Source organism: Hemitrygon akajei, chromosome 20, assembly GCF_048418815.1.
Source record: "Hemitrygon akajei chromosome 20, sHemAka1.3, whole genome shotgun sequence".
NCBI lineage: Eukaryota > Metazoa > Chordata > Chondrichthyes > Myliobatiformes > Dasyatidae > Hemitrygon > Hemitrygon akajei.
Window position 1 is genome coordinate 47,208,134 of NC_133143.1, and position 21,399 is coordinate 47,229,532.

Consider the following 21,399-nt stretch of genomic DNA (forward strand, 5'->3'; position numbering starts at 1 on the left):
TGGATGGAGAGCGAGGTGTCTCCCAGTGGAAGTTGGTTGTAGGGGATTCCTTAGCCAGAGCCTTCAGCAATTTGGGCATGGAGGGAGAGAGGAAGAGAAGAGTCATCCACAGTACTACCGATGCGGCAGAGAGGGCCTCAAGATGGCTGTGGCTCAAAAGAGGGGAGCCATGGAGTCATAAGTAGCTGGCCATCTGGACACAAGCTGGGGTCTAATCAGCCCCGGCTGGGTCACCTGGAGGAGGGTGTATGATGTCGAAAGACCCAAAACACCCGATGATTCCAGGAACATCACTGAAGATGTGTCCAGAGGCATCAATAGATGTATGTACACAGTATATGTATTTATAAACTGATTGCATATATATAAATCAATACTAGGTGACGTGTATGAAGTAACGGTGGAATTTGCACAAATTAAATGGTCAAATCTAACAAAAAATCAAAAGATACCAGAGATATTTTGCAAGTGAGGCAACATATGCTGTGTAGTATGTACAGGAAGATAAAGGGGCTAAGGTTTCAGGTGATGTCAGAAATGTTATATCTGCTTCTTTCTCCATTGATGCTGTTTGATCAGCAACATGAACATGACCAGGTCAACCTAGTTTAATAATATTCTATGAGAGTTAACTACTAACCAGTGTACTAAGTAAACTGCCCCTGCTTCTCTTCTAGAAAACGGCATGGAATCTCTTACATCAACAAAAGCCTTTTGTGTAATCCCTAATTGAAAGACAGTGCCCTGACAGTGTTGCAATCCCTTGATGCTTGCTTAATGGGTCAGCCTTTATGTTTAAGCTCAAATCTCTGCAGTATAATTGGAAATCACAGCCTTCTGATTCAGTGATAAGATGTTTCCAATTATGTCACCATTGACACTAACAAAACCAGAAGGAAAGTCTGGAACAAATTTAAGAGACTCTCCAACCTGAATGAAATCCTGTCCTGCACCCTTTAATTGGCTGATGCAGTAGTGATGGAAACATATCACTACTATTTCTATAGTAGAGACTACTGCACATTAGCAAAACTGACCATTATCATATAGAGCATGGTGAACAATATCCTAGGAGACATAGGATCTGTGATCAAAGGAAAAATGCTATTTTCAAAAATATCATGTCTCAGAAGACATTGTCTACACTGCTGTATCCCTTTGTCTTTTGTACACTGAGTATTTTACGACCAGGGAGTCGGAAGTTCTATTTAATATGGTAAGAGAGGCTGGAATATGCACAGTAGTTGTGGAAGAATCAAGGATTATTTATCTGATAGAACCGGAGATGCTAAAAATTTTCCAATAAGGCCCTTAAAGTTACAAAAATATGGAACTTCCTTATTCTTCTGGTGTTGCCAAAATTTGCACATAGTTAACCATAAACTCAATCCAGAAAACTGATTGAAATGATAGCAAAAGGATTAATAAACTATGTAGCTAACTTGCAGTTTTCTATTTGAACTTTGTAACCTAATAACCCATTGACCTAAGTTTAGACTTACAGCAGACAGTCTTTCACAATCAGGATGCAGCTCTAAGTGTGGAAAAGAGGAACATACATTCATATGACTTAGTTACTGTCTGTTGTGTGATTAAAAATACCTTCTGCTGTGGATGTACCTATTTTCTATGTGGTTAAAGTGCAGTTAAGACTAAAATTATGAACATCCTGATTCTGCACTGTGTAAAAGAAGGAGCTTTCCACTGATTATTTGGAGTCCAGGATGCCCTGATTGTGTGGTGGACTCTTCAGGATATATCTCAAAAATAAAGTGGGTTTGATTCTAGTCTTCTCGGAGATCGCACTTATTTGTCTGATCAAAATAATTAGTTTTGCTAACAGTAGTGAATGCACTTTGATAGTTATGAGCTTATAAAGAAATACAGAAATATACAGTGCTTCATTGTGTATTCACCATACTTAAGCAGTTGTCCTGATAATCAGCATTAATAAATGCTGGCTCTTTACGGATTTGGAGTATGGCTTTGTAGCACTATATCAGCCAATTAAGTGGGAGTTGGCGAGATATTGGATTGAAAACAATCAAGCTATTTTACAGCAAATAACGTTAAATTGAAAAGAAAGCATTTAAAAGAAATTAGAGCAACTTCTGCTAATTTCAGGAAATTTCACCAGAAGGAAAATGTGCATGAAGGATAGCTACTCAAAAGTTTTGTGCATAATATCAACCTCAATCACTACAGTGACTGAGAGTGTCATACACATTCTCTGATTGACAAGAGGATCACCCAACATTCTTCACCCTGGGGAGATAGTATTTCTCATTTATCCCTTCTGGTAACCATAGGGAAAGGTTAGGCTTCCCTATTTGCACATGGTCTCCTCAGTCCTTATCACAGCACCTGCACTTCCAATCTCTGGTGAAATCCTCTACATTGGAGAAACCAAATAACAGACTGGGTGATTGCCTTGTAGAATGACTACCTGTATTCATTCTGTAGAAGTGATTTTGAATATCTGGTGCCCTGCCACTTAAATTCACCATCCCAGTCTAACAAAGTAACTTATGGCCTCCTGTACAAGGCCTAGTGGAAATTTGAGGAACACATCTCATTGTCCTTTTGAGCATGTCACAGTCTTTCAGGCCTAATGTTGAATTCTTCAAAATTAATTAACTCATTTAAAAAAAAATTTTTGGCTGTGTCAAAATTTGTCTCTTCTGCTAATCACCTATCTGTATTTTTGTTTCTTTTTAATGTTTGTTTATTCTGTGTTGACTGGGCTACTGACAACGTCTTACAGTCCTGCTATGGATAAAAGAGTAAACAGACAAAAAACAACATCTATTTTTAATTATTACACTTGCTGTCCCGCGTGGGGTGCAGAGCAGGGTTGGCAATCAGAGTCATGAGGATGAACATTCCAGCCAATTAGTGGTTGTACTTAACTCCCTTCCTCTCGTTCCAGTCATGTTGGGATTTGACCAAAAGCACAGCCATACCTGTGCTCCCTGCTTACCTTCGCCTTGTTTCAGGATAGAAGATTACCGTTTGGACTGATGCTATATAGGAGTGGTATTTAATCAGAATTAGTTACTGCTTCTGAGCTGCAGTGTCAGCATTAGCTTTCAGTTTGAGGGTTTTAGTTAGTGGCCTTATTGGCTTAGCATTATTCTTTTTCCTTTAACTCTGCACAGTTCTCTTAAATGTCAGTGAACTATTCATCCACTTCAGCGTCTCTCTGTCTGAACTTGAGCCATCACCACAGAACTCTGTCAATTCCTGCCTGAGGAGTGACATGTATCTCCAATTTGCCCACTGTCACTACAGGTGAACAGCAGATGCCAGTTCATTGGTTCTTCACTCAACCTAAGAACATCTGGACAGTGAAGATACTTCAGTATACCCTTCATTGACTACAGCTCAGTATAAACCTTTCAAAACTAATCAGTAAGTTCCAAGGCCTAGGACTCAGTACCTCCTTGTACAACTTGATTTTCTCACTTGCTGATCATTTACCAGATCGAATTGGAAATAACATCTCCTCCACAGTCACCTTCAACACAGATGCACTGCAAGGCTGTATCCTTAGCCCCCTGCTCTACTCACTTTATACTTTTGACTGTAAGGCTAAGTGCAGCTCCAATGCCATACTTAAGATTTCTGATCAGCGTACGTCTATAGGAGGGAAATAGAAAATCTGGCTGAGTGGTGCCACAACAACAACCTTTCACTCAATGTCAGCAAGATGAAGCAGTGGATTATTGACCACGGGAAGAGGAAACCAGAGGGCCATGAGTCAATCATCATTACAGGACCAGAGATGGAGAGGGTCTTCAAACTTCAAATTCTTTGACGTTATCATTTGAAACAATCTTTTTGGGACCAGCAAGTGAGTGCCATTACAAAGCAGGCATGGCAGTATCTCTACTTTCTTAGCAGTTTGCACAGATTCAACATGTTGTAGCGGTGTGCTACACGCAGTGCTGCAATAATGACACGGAGTCGGTGAGCTGCAGTTACAAAAGAGGTTTATTCAAACTTAGCGGCCTCACTTTAAAGCCTTCCTGATCCCGCCCGGGGAGGGCGGGAATGCTGTAGGAGGCGCGTATTCACAGTCCCGTCCCGCGCGCGGGCTTTTCCCCTTGCTGGTGAAGCAGGCTTGGCGCCCTCCTTGGGACCGGTCTCTATGCCGGCGCACGCCATTTTGTGAGCCGGTTCGAGTGCGCTGGGAAGTGGGTCGCAACATAACCCCCCCCCCCCCCCCCCCCCAGAACCGGCGATACACCTCCCAATGTCCACAGTCTGGGTCGGACTCTGTTTGGGAGGTCTGCCTCTGCGCCGCAGTGCCTGAATCTTGACCAGCTGTGCCAAGTCCACATGGGCCAGTTTGAGTCGGTCCACCATGAAAACCTCCTCTCTCCCCCCAATGTCCAGTACGAATGTGGACCCGTTGTTTCTGATCACCGTAAATGGCCCCTCATAGGGCTGCTGTAGCGGTGCCCGATGTCTGCCCCGTCATACAAAAACGAACTTACAGTTTTGCAGGTCTTTGGGTATGCAGGTCGGGTTCTGCCCATGCTGCGAAGTGGGTATGGGGGCCAGGTTACCGAGTCTCTTGCGTAGTCTGCCCAGGACTGCTGCATGTTCTTCCTTTTGCCCCCTTGGGGCTGGTATTGTTACGAATGTGGAGCAACTCTGATGGGCCGAAGGGTGCAAGGTCACCCCCTTCTTTTTGAGAATCGCAAGATTGCTATTATTTCGGGTCTGAGACCCAGGAAATGAGAGAGATACACAGCATGTCAGTAATGAGAGAGACACAGTAACAGCAAAGGCCGTTGCTATAGACAATGCAGAATACACAAGGTGAAATGTCTCCTATTTGACAAAGAGAGAGATTACTGCTATTGTCTCTTGGAGAAGGAATTGTGTATTGAGTACTGTACTATTCATTGAAGCCCTCAGGGGGTGACCAGAGTGGTCTGGTTGAGGGATTGCATCATCCCAACCTGATTGACATCTGAGACCCCGTGAGTGGGGATAAAAGAGGGTCTGGGGAACACCCCTCAGACACACCAGGAGAAACGCTACGAGATCGGTGAGGGGGCTTGTGTGTGTGTCCACCCTTGCCTGGGTGACAAGTCCTCCACGGAACGGTCTCGCTAAAGGACGGATACGGATCAAGATTGTAACAAGGAAACCCGGCAAGTTTTTCTATTTCTCTCTCTCTCTCCAACAATTGCAACACAGCGACAAACAAACAACGGCTGCAGCCTGTATGAACTGAAATGAACTTTAGATTTCCATCGGACAATTCATTATCCCCTAGACAACGATAGAGCTTGTTTCTTATTGATTATTATTATACCCGCACTTTTAGGTTTAGTATTGACGACGTATATTATCTGTATATTTATATTGATATTATTTTTGTGTATTTTTACTAATAAATACTGTTAAAAATAGTATCATCAGACTCCAATGGATGCCTCTATCTTTGCTGGTAAGTAACCCAGTTACGGGGTTCGTAACAGTATGAACTCTCCTGGGACGACCAGGGGTGCGCCGTCCACCAACTCGGCCGACGAGGTATGCAGATCCTCTTTGGGCGCCGTGCGGATTCCGAGTAGGACCCAGGGGAGCTCGTCCACCCAGTTAGGCCCTTTGAGGTGGGCCATGAGAGCTGACTTCAGGTGATGGTGGAAACGCTCCACTAGTCCGTTCAACTGTGGGTAGTAGGCAGTTGTGTGGTGCAGCTGTGTCCCCAAAAGGCTGGCCATAGGTGACCACAGGCTAGAGGTGAACTGGGCGCCTCTGTCGGAGGTAATGTGGGCCGGTACACCAAAGTGAGATACCCAGGTGGCAATCAGTGCCCGGGCGCAAGATTCGGAGGTGGCGTCGGTGAGCGGGATCGCCTCTGGCCATCTGGTGAACCGGTCCACGATAGTCAGGAGGTGCCGCACTCCTCGCGACACTGGCAGGGGGCCCACGATATCCACATGAATGTGGTTGAAACGCCGGCGGGTGGAGTGGAACTGCTGCTGCAGAGCTTGGGTGTGCTACTGCACCTTGACTGTTTGGCAGTGCATGCACGTTTTGGCCCATTCACTGACCTGCTTGCAGAGTCTGTGCCAAACGAACCTGTTGGCTACCATCCGGACGGTTGTCCTGATGGAGGGATGCGCTAAGTTTTGAATGAAGTTGAAAATGCGCCGCCGCCAGGCTGCCGGAACGACGGGACGGGGTTGGCCGGTGGTGACGTCATAGAGTAGGGTCCTCTCACCTGGGCCTACGGGGAGGTCCTGGAGCTGCAAACCGGAGACTGCAGTCCTGTAACTAGGGATCTCCTCGTCTGCCTGCTGCATCTCCGCCAGTGCTTCATAGTCTACCCCCTGGGAGAGGGCTTGGATGTTAGGGCGGGAGAGGGCGTCCACCACGACATTGTCCTTACCCGAGACGTGCCGGACATCCGTCGTGTATTCGGAGATGTAGGACAGATGTCGCTGCTGGCGGGACGACCAGGGGTCGGATGCTTTCGTGAACGTAAAGGTAAGCAGCTTGCGGTCCGTGAACGCGGTGAAGGGCCTACCTTCTAAGAAGTACCTGAAATGCCAGATTGCCAGGTATAGCGCCAACAGTTCCCGGTCAAAAGCACTGTATTTGAGCTCGGGTGGTCATAGGTGTTTGCTGAAAAATGCCAGGGGTTGCCAGCGACCCTCGATGAGTTGTTCCAGCACTCCACTGACTGCCATGTTGGATGTGTCCACTGTGAGGGCGGTAGGGACGTCCATTCTGGGGTGCATTAGCATTGTGGCGTTTGGCAAGGCTTCTTTGGTTTTAATGAAAGAGGGCAGACTCCTCGTCCCAGGTAACGTCCTTGCCCTTACCCGACATCAGGGCGAACAGGAGGCGCATGATTGGGGCAGCTGAAGGGAGGAAGCGGTGGTAGAAATTCACCATATCCACAAATTCCTGAAGGCCTTTGATTGTGTTGGGTCGGGGGAAATGGCAGACCACGTCTATCTTGGCGGGCAGAGGGGTTGACCCGTCTTTAGTAATCCTGTGGCCCAGGAAGTCGATAGTGTCGAGCCCGACCTGGCATTTGGCCGGGTTGATTGTCAGGCCGTATTCACTCAGTCGAGCGTAGAGTTGACGGAGGTGGGACAGATGCTCCTGACGACTGCTGCTGGCTATGAGGATGTCATCCAAATAGATGAAAGCGAAGTCCAGGTCGCGTCCCACCGCATCCATTAACCGCTGAAACATCTGTGCGGCATTCTTTAGGCTGAACGGAATGCGGAGGAACTCGAAAAGGCTGAAAGGGGTGATGAGTGCCGTTTTGGGGGACGTCGTCCGGATGCATCGGGATTTGATGGTATCCCCAGACGAGGTCTACTTTGGAGAAGATCCGTGCGCTGTGCAGGTTTGCTGCAAAGTCCTGAATGTGTGGCACAGGGTAGTGGTCTGGTGTTGTAGCCTCGTTCAGCCTGCGGTAGTCGCCGCATGGTCTCCAGCCCCCTGTCGCTTTGGGCACCATGTGTGGGGGGAGGCCCATGGGCTGTCGGACCACCGTATGATCCCCAATTCCTCCATCCTCTTGAACTCCTCCTTCACCAGCCAGAGCTTGTCCGGGGGAAGCCTTCGAGCGCGGGCATGGAGGGGTGGTCCTTGTGTCGGGATGTGGTGCTGTACGCCGTGTCTGGGCATGGCTGCCGTGAACTGCGGTGCCAGAACCAACGGGAAATCCGCTAGGACTCTGGTGAAGTCGTTGTGGGACAGTGTGATGGAGTCCAGGTGTGGGGCTGGCAACTGGGCTTCACCCAGGGAGAACGTTTGAAAGGTCTCGGCGTGGACCAGTCTCTTCCTGGGCAGGTCGACCAGTAGGCTGTGAGCTCGCAAAAAATCCGCTCCCAGGAGCGGTTGGGCTACGGCGGCCAGTGTGAAGTCCCACGTGAACCCGCTGGAGCCGAACTGTAGCTGCACCGTACGGGTGCCGTAGGTCCTTACTGTGCTGCAGTTCGCGGCCCTCAGGGCGGGACCTGGTTCTCTGTTGTGGGTGTCGTAACTCGTTGGAGTTAAGATGCTGATCTCGGCTCTGGTGCTGACCAAAAAGCGGCGTCCCGACTGCTTGTCCCAGACATACAGGAAGCTATCCCGATGGCCAGCCGCCATAGCCATCAACGGCGGCTGGCCCTGGCGTTTCCCGGGAACTTGCAGGGCGGGCTACAGCGGCGGGCTTCTGTGCCCCACCACTGGTGGTAGAAGCACCATTGTTCATTGGTCTCCTCACCCCTCCCTCTGGGGTTAGCGGGCTCTGCGGCCGGGTCTGGTCTGATTTGCTGCTGGGAGCGTGGCCTGGTGATCTGTGCAACGGATGGCCCACTCTCCTTCTTGGCTTTCCACAGCATGTCCGCCCGGGCCGCCACCTTCCGGGGGTCGCTGAAATCCGCGTCGGACAGCAGCAGGCGTATGTCCTCAGGCAGCTACTCCAGGAATGCCTGCTCAAACATGAGGCAGGGTTTGTCCCCTCCGGCCAGGGACAGCATCTCATTCATCAAAGCTGATGGTGGCCTGTCCCCCACACCATCCAGGTGCAGTAAGCGGGCAGCTCATTCGCGCCGTGAGATTCCAAAAGTCCTTATGAGCAAGGCTATGAATTCTGTGTATTTGCCATCCTCTGGGGGCGACTGTATGAACTCCTCAACCTGGGCGGCTGTCTCCTGGTCGAGGGAGCTCACCACGTAGTAGTAACGTGTGGCATCCGAGGTTATCTGCCGAATGTGGAATTGGGCTTCTGCTTGCTGGAACCATAGGTGAGGTCGCAGCGTCCAGAAGCTTGGCAGTTTTAACGAAACTGCAAGAACAGATGCAGCGTCGTTCATCTCCGGTCCAAATATCGTTTGGGCCGTCGGGGTCACCAATTGTAGGGGTGCGCTACACGCAGCGCTGCAATAACGACACGGAGTCGGTGAGCTGCAGTTACAAAAAAGATTTATTCAAACTTCGCGGCCTTGCTTTAAAGCCTTCCTGATCCTGCCCTCCCCGGGCGGGAATGCTGTAAGGGACGCGTATTCACAGTCCCGTCCCGCGCGCGGGCTTTTCCCCTTGCTGGTGAAGCAGGCTTGGCGCCCTCTTTGGGACCAGCCTCAATGCCGGCGCGCGCCGATTTGTGAGCCGGTTCGAGTGCTCTGGGAAGTGGGTCGCCACAATGTCTTTTAAAAACTTGACAAACTTTTATGGGTGCACAGTGGATAGAGTCCTGACTGGTTGAATCATGGCCTGGAATGGAAACACCAATGCTCAAGAATGGAAAAGCCCACAATAAGTAGTGCATACAATCCAGTCCATCACAGGGATGCCCTCCCCCATCATTAAGCAATCTACAGCAGCGCTGCCACAAGAGAGCACCATCCATCATCAAGGACCTCCACCGTCCGTGCCATGCTCTCTTCTTACTGCTGTCATCAAGAAGGAACTACCTGAGCCTTAGATCCCACAACGCTACATTCAGTAGCAATAACTACTCTTCAACCATCCAGCTCCTACTCCATCATGGATAACTTCACTCACCGCAACACTGAACTGATTCCACAAAGTATGGACTCACTTTCAAGGATGCTACAATTCATGGTCTCGATATTAATTGACTATTTATTCAATTCCGTGTTTGTTTGTCTTTGCACAGTTTACTTTCTTTTGCACATTAGTTGCTCATCAGTCTTTGTGTTTGTTTTATTTTAATTGCTTCTATTCCATTTCTTTGCCCTGCTGTGAATGCCTGCAAGGAAATGAATCTCAGAGTAGTATATGGTGACATATTCATACATTGATAATAAATTTATTTTGAACTCTGTACTTTGAAAGCTCTCCATTGCACATTCATAGAAATTTGCTGGAGTCTTTAGTGGCTTACCAAATCTCCTCAAACTCCTAATGATGTTTAGATGCCGGATGCCTTCTTTGTTGTTAGCATTAACGTGTTGAGCCCACTGAGGTGTGGATGACCCGGAGCTTGAAGCTGCTCACCCTTCCACCATTGATGCCTTAATGAGGACTGATGTATGTACTCCTAGCTTCCCCTTACTGAAGTCCACAATTAATTCCTTGGTCTTGCTGATAGTGAATGCAAAGTTGCTGTTGAGACACCAGTCAAACAACTGATCCACCTCACTCTTGGACACCAGCTTATCACCACCTGAGATTCTGGAAAAAACAGCAGCATCATGAGCAAATTTAGAGATGACATATTACCAACTATTACCACCTTGTAGGAATTAATAGCATGCAAAACGCTGCCATAGGTGTTATACATCTGATTTTGTCTCTAACTTCACATGGAGTTGCTTTTGTGCTCTCACAATGACCTTCCTTAGGTTGTACTTGCACATTTTTATAAAGCTCTGGATCACCAGTCTTGAATGTCACAGATCAAGCCTTCAGCAGACTACAAATTTCCTGGCTTATCCAGGGCTTCTGGTCTGGGTATGTTTGGAATTATCTTGAAAGCATTCACTCATCCACACAGGTCTTGATGAAGTCAATGATGACTGTAGCATATTCATTCAGATCTGAAGGTGAATCACTGAATGTGATCTGGTTCACTAATTTTAAACACCCCTGCAAATCTCCTCCCACCTCCCTTGAGCACACCTTTGTGGGCTTCACTGCCAGTGCAGTGGTCCTCAGTCTTTACCTATACACTGGGAGCAAAAGTACAGCCAGGTGATCAGACTTGCCAAAGTGTGGGCACGGGATGGAACGGTAAGCATCCTTGATGGTGGTGTAACAGTGAGCTGTTGTGTTGGCTACTCTGATATATTGGTGATAGTCTATCAGAGACTACAACGAGTTAGTTGGTTGATGTCCCCCTTGATTGGGAAGGCATCAGGGCATGTTGCCTTATGACTATTAATCCAGCAAAAACGTGACATTTGCAAGTGACGGAATTATTTTACTGTACTTCAGTTTGTCATTCAGGCCAGTTTGAACCATTTCAAATGTTTCTCTGCCTGGCAACAACCCTGCAGCGTCCTCCTTTATTTCTCTGTGCTGTATGATCCTCTTATTTCTCTGCTACAAAACCATTTCATTGTTCTATCGTACAAAGCAATCCAAAGGTATTGTTCCAACAGATTTAGACCATTTCAGTGATAATAATGCTTGAATCAATGTTTAGTATACAGCTCTTCCAATTTACTGAAAATGTCTGTAAGCCTCCCATTCAAAATTGTAACTACTCTAATACTTAATTTCCCAAAAGCAAAGAAAGGCATTTTTTTTCTGAATGCAGTGGGATTGTGACTGAAGCCCATTCATGGCAAAAAGGATCAAAGCCTAAATGTGAGATCTTCATAACGTAGCAAGGTTCTGCATTCTATAAGCTTGAGGGCTGATGAGTGGATAAGTATTAAGAAATATAGAAGATAATTCCTCTTCAGATGGCTATCACCATTAATTATTCAAGTTGCCATATCATTGTATGCAGTCTGGAAGACCTGATTGATAAGTGTTGGCCAGCCAGCCACAAAGTAGTTTAGGTCTATGCCAAGACCTACTTACTTTAAATAATTTAGCACCAAGCTAGTGCTATCTGTACAAAATTGAACACAGGACTTAGAACAAGAACGCACTGTGAAGGTCCATCAGCCGACAATGTCAGTGCCAAACATGATGCAATTTAAACTGCTCATCTGCCTGTCTGTGCTCTAAATCCCTTACTTCCTTGCCTGTTCAAGCAAACTATGGACTATGTCTGTAAGTGACCTAATATAGTGTAGGCACAATAATGAGTAAGCAGTGAATAAGAAGTTTATTAAAAACGATGGCATTATTTATGTGCCTATGTTCACATAGTCTGGGGCACATGGCAGGAGGTTCCATGTACAAACACACACACAATTTTCAGATACATATTTGCAGACTAAAATTGTCCCATATTCATTGTTGCTTACCATTATTCTCTGCAGGAAGCAGTGAAAAACCAATGCTAACATATTAAATTTAAAAACAATTAGAGATAAATTAAGTGAATGAGCATAATCTCTAAAAGTAGGAGGGCTACTTGTTCCTTCATTATTCCACATGTCATTGTGGATCCCTGTGGTCCTTGAGTTGAAATGGCATTAGTGCAGCATTACTGTGATAGCTCTCAGTGATATTGCAGTTAACATGGTTATAAGAATGCAGGTTCCAATCTGTATTGTCCCATCTCTCCTGCATGTACCCAGTAACAAACCAAAAGCTATGGATGCACAAGAGACAATCTCAGGATTAAGGACTAGCCACTCAGTATTCAGATGAGAAAACAAACTTTCTACTGTAAATGCAGTGGAATCCAGATCTCTGGAATTTTCTGCTTCAGAAGGCTGCAGTTACTCAGTTACCACAGATTTTCAAAGGCTGAGTTTGATAAGACTTTGAAGCTGAGCAAATCAAATTCTATGGGGATAGATTTGAAGGAACAGGTTCCAGGGTATTGTTCTACCTCCTTTAACTTCCACTTCTAACCTTGTTTTTATGGGTGACAGACTTTACAAGATGAGCAAGCTGTGTACAAGGTGTAAATCGGGCGAACTGCTGATTAGTTTATCACAGTTCTTATGCTACCAGCTGTTGCTCAGTGGGTAGCACAGTCAATGAGTCAGAGGGGTTGAGGGTTCAACTCTTGCTTGAGAGATTCGAGAAAAAAGAACTAGGCTAGCATTTGTGCACTTGATAGCGAAAGTGCCAGCCTGTGGGAATTGCCATCATTAAGTTGATTCTTTCCTCTCTGGAGGATGTAATACCATACATGGCACTATTTCATCCATAATAGGGGAAGTATTCCTGCTCTTCTGTGGAATATTTAACTCTCAGTCAATCTTTAAAAAAAAACAGATTGGCAAAGAAATTCTATAACATAGCATTATTATGTTTATTTGTAGTTTGTAAAAGAACTTCCTCAGAAAATTTATCAAAAATTAGTTCCCACACAGCCTATAAATTTAACATATTTTCCATGAGTGTTACTCAGAATTTTCAGCATCTTCAGAGTGTCTTGTATGTGTCTGACGGCCTTTTCTATTGTGGGTGACTCATTGTCCTGCCTCGCACTATATTTTTAACACACTTTGATATGAATAAACCCACTACAATACTTTAGAAATACTTCATTGGCTGGGATATAGTGCTTTCCCAATGTATATGATTCATTCATTCATAGCTTGTCGCAACAGACAGTCAGCCGTTCTTGTCTGCCGCGTAGTGCCAGGCTTGGTCTCCTTTCGGATTCTCCGGTCACGGTATGAACGTTCCTGACTCGACCCTGTTTTTTTCCGAGGCTAAGTGGCTAGCTCGGCACTTAACTCAGCACTGATGGAAAGTGTGCCTGGGTGGGGGATGGGGGGGTGCGACTGGGTTCGAACTTGGGAGCCTTCGCTTCCGGTCCGGCGCTGATGCCACTGCGCCACCAGCCGGCTAAGTGTATATGATGAATAAACTCTTCTTGGACTTCCAGTAGGGTACAGGTATCGATTTTAACTGACATTCCGATGACAAACTCTGCCTCCTTCATCAGGGTTGATGCCTAGGCACGTTAAATCCGGTGGCATACTGTATATACCTCTGTCATCCATCCCTCTTGAATTGTTAGCCCTCAATCAATTTCCCCTGTCCACCTTGTTTACAATCATATTCCAGTGCTTACTTAGAGTGAGACCATCGTCTTTGTTAAAACTCATATTCTCTAGTCTTATTTCAATGGCTTCAAATCCCTGCATATGAAGGTCAAAGATGACCTGGGTCTCAGGACGGCTGATGCTAATGGGATTCCCTGTGAATGTGGAGCAGTACAGATTGGCCAGAAACCCACTCCAAGAACATATTATACACAATGGCCACAGGATTGACTTCAAAGGCACAAAAGTACTGTGCCATGCATGTGGCTTTTGGGACCGCCTGGTAGAGTAAGCCATCAAAATAATACTAGAGAACCTGAATTTCAATAAGACAATGGCTTCGCACTAAGTAATAACTGTAATATGATTATAAACAAGCTGGGACAGCAGATACATGATGGCAGAGGTATATATACCACTGGTCAAGCTGTGCCTAGGCAACACCCTTGATAAAGATGGTGGAGTTTTTCATCGAAACGCTGGTTAGAATTGATGCCTGTGTCTGCCTGGGAGCTTGAGAAGAGTTTATTTGTTTCAGAAACACAAGTAAAGGGAGTAAAAGATACTTTACGTGTGCAGAGAGGACTGGCAGGAAACAGTTCTGAAACCACGTTGTTATTGAACCTGCTGCTACCATTTTACCATAAGAGAGAGGGGAAATAAACAATGTTCAGAAGACATTTAGATAAGTACATAGATAATAATGGTCTAGAGGGATATTTACCAATTGCTGGAAAATGGGGCTAGCTTGATGGAAACCATAGTATGGTAAAGTAGGGCTGAATGGCCTGTTTCCATCTATGACTATAACTTAACCACAAGCTAATGGCTACAGTGACCTATGCAAAAACCATATGTGGATACTATATTTAAGCAATAAACATTTTATAACCTCCAGGAAGGGCAGCAAACTATTGCACATGTAAGGAGAAAGCAGAAATACATCCAGCACATACAACATGCTGGGTACTGAAGCTCTGCGTTAAAAAGCAATTACCTTGCTCTTTGGATTTATTGGGCATGTGTGGTAGAGCTATGGGGGAGATAGGAATGAAATAGTAAATTTGTGTTGCACACGCACATGCACAGTATATGCCATCCATTACCAAATTCACATTATATCAGTTTGCTTTCAGTCATTAAAAGCTAGGTTATTTCTAAGAAGACTCTGTGGAGGTTAGATGCAGTGGATATCCAGTATGATGAAACTACTGAAGCAATAAAATATGCATTATTTGAAAGTAGGTTGGATGATCCAATTGCACTTGGTATCATCAAATAGAAAGTGTAAAGTAACCTGCACTTAAATGGCAGCTTTCAGATCATTTGAATGCAATTTACAGCAAATAAATTGCTTTCTTGAGTGTATTCACTGCTGTGAGAAGGAAAATACGACAGTCAATTTGACCACAGCAAGCTCTCACAGACAAAAATGCAATAATCCAAAAATCTGCTTTGGTATAGCTGGTCGAAAAAAAAATATTGACCAATAAAAGTTTATTGTTCTTCCTTAGAGTTCTGCATAAAACTTTATTTCTATCTCCAAAAAAAATGTAATATCTATTCTTGTGTTTTGTCTGAAAGAGGTTATCCACAATTGTAGCATTCATTCTATATCGCACTAATGCATCAACCGTGAATATTTTTTGCTCAGTTCTTATGATAGTATTAAGTTTGCTGACTATTCAAGTAATGGGTCCCATCTCCCTCCCCAGGAGAAGATACTTCCAGCTAACAAAGTAATTCATTTATTTTCAGTGATGCATATTTAAATCCAAACAATGTTCTAAAAACACATTTAAAACTCACAGAGGATTGCTCTCTTATAAAACATTTTGAAATTACAAATCATTTCTAAAACGCAAAAGATTTCCAAAAACGCAAAGCACAAAGGATTTTCAAAACACAGGTACAATTCCTAATGTTTCTTACTTAGTCAACTTAGTCAAATTTGACTGTTTTGAAACAAGCTAAATTAAACAACTCATTGACCCATGCTACTTCTTCCAAGCAAATATAAACCAGGTATAGTGAGTTATATCTGTTTTGACAGACAGAGCATCTGCAAGGTTGCTCTATAGACAACTCTTTGCTTTTACTTCAAACCAGTTACTGCTTTCCATTTACATTTCAAGAAATGAAAACTGACCCCATTTACAATCAGGATCTAAACAAAGCACATTAGTTGGAGGCTTACGTGCAACTGTTTGTGACCCAACAAGTGGCAGCTGCTGTACTTAGAAAGAGACCTAGGAAGTGAATATCCATCACCTTCGCTGGAACTGAACTTATGTTCATGTCATCAGGACTCAGAGCTGAGAGTGTTGCCTATTGTGGCTTGGAGGACAATGAATTGCTATGCTCCAGAAGTCGATTGCTGACCTTGAAAATTCCCTTAATACAGTATGATACCTATTTTAGTCTAAAGGTCCATGTGTTCTATATCAAGCAACTGAATAAGAGAAAGGTTCTGATGTGTGATCTTGAGATGAAATAGTGCTCAGCTCCAGCTCCAGAAACTCTTTCTGCCATATATAATACATAAGTCAGGACTCTGATTCAAGTTCTTTGCTTGTCTGAGGAAATCTAGCACCAATAAAGCTCAAGAAGCAAAATATCATCCAGGAAAAAAATAACCATTTTAATAGGCATCTGAATACTTGCCTATATATACATTCCATCAGTTTGCAGTACACCATGTCAATGTATCCACCAGCAACAAAATTAATTGCAGTTACTTCCTGAAGCTATTTCAATAACATTCCCGTATCAAAGACCTCTACCAACAAAAAACGTGCAAGGGCATCAGGCACAGGCAAACAAGATAACTACAGCTTCTCTAAAAGTCAAATGCTATCCTAAATTGAGAACAAATCACGGTGTCTAAACCCTGGAACTTAATTCTTAACAACTTTATAAAAGAGTATCCTGACCAGAAGCACTACGGTGATCTCACCACTCTATATTCAAGAGCAAAAGCTCACCAATACCCCTACCTCCATAGGTGGCTAAAAGATTTGGAATGTTGTCATGTCTTACCAATTTTTATTAGTGCATCATGGAAATCATTTTGTCTGGATGAATAATGGCTTAGTAACGGTGAAGAGTTGCGGACACAGCTCAGAACATCTCAGGAACCAGCCTCTCTTCTATGTACTCTGTTTATACTTCTCATTGCCTCATTAAAGTAACCAGCATAACCAAAGACCCTATCCACACCAGACATTCTCTCCCTCCCTCTCCCATCAGGCAGAAGATAAACAAAAATATCCTGAAGGTACGTACCACTAGGCTCAAGGTCAGTTTCTATCCCACTGTTATTAGATACTTGAGTGGACTTCTTGAGTGATAAGAAGGACTCTTGGTCTCTCAATCTACCTCATTATGATATTTCACTTTGTCATTTACCTTCTCTGCATTTTTTTCTGTAGCTTTTACACTTTATTCTGCATTGCTATTGTTTTACCTTATTCAGGTTTAATGCACTGTGTGATGATTGATCTGTATAAACAGTATGCAAGGTAATCTTTTTCATTGTATTTTGGTACATTTGACAGTAGTAAACTAACACCAACAATACCAATGCAATAAATGTTGACTTTGCCTGCATCACTCAACCCCAATGAATAAAAATTAAATAAAGTGTTGCCAGGCTATGAGAATCAAGCTACTTTCAGAACTAGTGGTAGCATTCTTCTCCAATATGGAATTTGAAGAATGGAACATCAAGTTTTGTGAGCAATTGCAGAGAATAACAGGAAGGGAGGTGGATAATGTGTGGATGGAGGTATTTGACGTTACTACAACATCAACCTTTAATGAAGTAAACAAGTTTCATAGCAGCATAATCCAATAAAGGTGGTAGGAGGCACAAAAGGTAGTATCAAGACACTTTACAAATGCCATAGTTAAAGGGGTTATAGGTCTTAGAGGAAGAGTGAGGTAGGTCATAGTGAGAAGATACAATGGAGGATTTTAAAATTGAGGAAGACGATAGACTGCTTTAAAGCATTCTGTGTAAGATTAATGATGTCATGCAAAAATGACATTGAAATGTAATTGCTCAGGTCACATATACACTGCTCCCACCCTCTAGGATGATGGAAAGTTGAAGACAGATATCCAAGAAGGATCCAAGAGCAAGCAAACTGCTCTACAGCAAAGAACAAGCAAATAAATTCAGTCACCATGTCTTAAAATAATATTTAATAAATGTCATCGCAATCTCCCAGTGAAACAGGAAGTATTGTGAGCTCTAGTAAAACCACAGTATTTATAATTATCTGGATCATAAAGGTAGCATTGTGATTTCTGATCCTGATTTCCTCCGTCCAAGAGGAAAAAGGAATTAGATGTTCCGTTTGGTATAAAGAGATCTTATGACCTTCCTGATGTTTTACCTCCTTCTGTGGCTTGCCATTAAACTTTATTTGGTAATGCACCAGTAGGGGTATGTTTATATGGAAAAGGTACCATATTAATACAAGCTGTTGTTAATGCCTTTGTGAAATATGAACTGTAAGATGTCACTGATGAGACCTTTAGCAGCTCGGAGTAAGTTCCATAGTGACCTGAGAATGCTGCTAGCATCTTGGTTTGAGTCCAAACTGTGACAGAAGTTCATACACAGTGGCCTTGACCTCAGCTTGGGATGAAGTCAGTAGAGTTGAACATGAGAAGCAGAGTACAGTGTGCAGACAGCACACAGAAAGAAATGCAAAATCTAGCTCAAACAATATAGGAAGAACTTCAACCAGAGCAGATTTCAGATCTGCTGTGAGCATGGCCTCCAGCATATGACACTTCTAACCCTTCCTTACACTCTAGCTATTCCTACTTCTTCTTGTTTTTCAGATGGATCTCCCTCATTGTCTTGCCTCTAAGTAATTTTTACATAACTGATAATACTTGCTTGTATCTTGAATAACCCTGGGCAATCTATAGTGAAGTGAAGGCAGGTTTGACCTCACAGATTCATTAAGCAGACTTTCCCTCACTAGATTATCTATTTTTATTTCAGATTTCCAGCTTCTGCAGTATGTTATGTTGTGCTTTGATGAAAAATAAACAGACAAGTGTTCCTGTTCTGTTGGCTAGATTCTGATGATTTGTCACAAGAAATTTAATCAAGATCATATGACAGTGAGAGTGATATAGAAAATTCACATGAAAGCACAGTATGCTGAAGACAGAATAAATTCATCTGGCATAGTATTCCAAAACCACTACGTGACAGCTTGCTACTAGTCACCAACTTGGGTTTTCACACAAAGAATAGACAATACAACTGGATCTTATAATGAAGCAACAGATTCAGGAGAAATGAAAAACAATGTAAAGGAACTATGCTGGGGAACTTATTATTTAAGTTCAAAGTAAAGTTTATTATCAGAGTACATACATGTCACCACATACAAACCTGAGATTCTTTTTCTGCAGGTATACTTAGAAAATCTATATAACAGTAACTGTAAACAGGATCTGTAAACATCAGGAACTGTAAACTGTAAACAAACTGCAAATAAATAACGAGCATGAAATAACAAGATAAAAGAGTCATTTAATGAGTGTGGTTTTGTTTTTGTTCAAGAGCATGATGGTTGAGGGATAGTAACAGCTCTTAAACCTGCTGGTGTTAATCCTAAGGTACGTATAACTTCTACCTGATGACAGCAGCAAAAAAAGAGCATGGCCTAGGTGGTGAGGATCTTTGATGATGCATGATGCTTTTCTACGGCAACGTTTCATGTAGATGTGCTTAATGGTTGGGAGGGTTTTACCTGTGATGTACTGGGCTGAATCCATTATTTTTTTGCTGGATTTTCCACTCAAAGGCATTGATGTTCCTATACTAGGCTGTAATGCAGCCAGTCAGCACACTTTCCACCACACATCCATAGAAGTTTGCCAAGGTTTTTGATGACATGCCGAATCTCCGCAGAGTCCTGAGGAAGGGGAGGTGTTTTTTTCATAATTATATTTATATGATAGCTCCAGGACAGGCCCTCTGACATAGTGGCAATTAGGAATTTAAGTTTCTGACCCTCTCCATCTCTGATCCTCTGATAATTACTGGCTCATGGACATGTGGTTTCCCTCTCTGAATGTCTACAATTAGTTCCTTGGTCTTGCTCACATTGAGTGAGAGGTTGTTGTTATTGTACCACTCAGCCAAATTTTCAATCTCTCTCCTGTATGCTCCACGTTTGATACAGCCCACAACAGTGGTGTCATCAGCAAACTTGTTTACGGTGCTGGTGCTGTTCTTAGCCGCAGTGTAGGGGTAAAGCGATTAGAGGAGGAGGCTAACTACACATCCCTGTGATGCTCCTGTGTTGATGGAGATAGTGGAGGAGATACTTTTGCCAATCTGACCAGACTGGGGTCTACAAGTGAATATAGTATTTCAACATACAGGAAACATTAAATTGAAGCTTCAAAGGGTGTTCTAAATTTCTCCAAGTCATACTATAATGTTGACACAGCAAATGGGTTTTGGAAATCAGAAAAATGGAAGATCAGATACTTTTAATGAGCTCCAAAGTCTAATAAATATCTTAATTTGTATTTCTTACATCATAAATGATAATGCACTGCTTTTGTATTGAGCATTAACTTGGAAATGCAATCTATTAATAACATCACTAAAACCCTCTGTTGTCAGGAGTAATTATTTTCTAGTCAATAATGAACTGACAGTAACAATTTTACTGATCCAAAAATAGTTTGCTACACTCCATCACTACTCCTGCTTCCGGCCTTTGGTACAACTGCTGTATGTTGTTGACTGCTCAATTACAGTACAATTAAAGTCTGGGTAAGTCCACATTTGTACTTTTGCTTAAGGGTAGATAAAAATCAGAAACATATTTCATGGGCTGGTACATGCTTACTCAGATGATGAAGCTCTGTAAAGGTAGGAGGTCAAAAGAAAAAATATATATACCTTTTCTATTTCCAAAAAAAAAAGCAAAATATAATTTATTTTGTCTACAAAGCAGCTTTGAAACAGATAAATCATAAACACAAGAGATTCTGCAGCTGATGAAAACCTTGAGCAACATATATAATGTGCTGGAAGGACTCAACAAACCAGGCAGCATCTATGGAGGGAAATAAACAGATGGCATTCTGAACTAAGACACTTCATGAGTCCTGATGAAAAGTCTAAGCTCAAAATCTTGAGTGTTTATTCCCCTTCATAAATGCTGCCTGACTTGTTGAATTCGTCCAGGACTTTATGTGTGTGCTTAAAAAAAGAATCAGGATCTATTTTTAGCAACTTTTGAAACTAAATTCATATCCAAAGTGGCATAAATAACTTTGGGAATAAAGTCAGCTAAAATTTAGATTTGATTGAACCATTAGGCCCCAAGAGGCATTAGTAATCCTATAAGTGAGGTTGAGATTGCAAAGGGAGCTGGTATGTAATAAGGGTAATGACACAGTTGTAATGGGGGATTTCAATATGCAAGGGGGTTGGGAGAATTAGGTTGGTGTTGGATTGCAAGAGGGAATTTGTTAAATGCCTATGAGGTAGCTTTTTAACAGCAGCTTGTGCTTGATCCTGCTCAGGGAAAGGCTATCTTAGATTGGGTGCTGTGTAATAACCCAGATCTGATTAGGGAGCATAAGGTAAGGGAACCTTAAGGAGGCAGTAATCATAATATGATTGAATTCATACTGCAATTTGAGAGGGAGACACATAAATCACATTAAATAGTATCACAAAGGAAAAAAGGGAATTACAGATGCATGAGAGAGGAGCTTGCACAGGTGGATT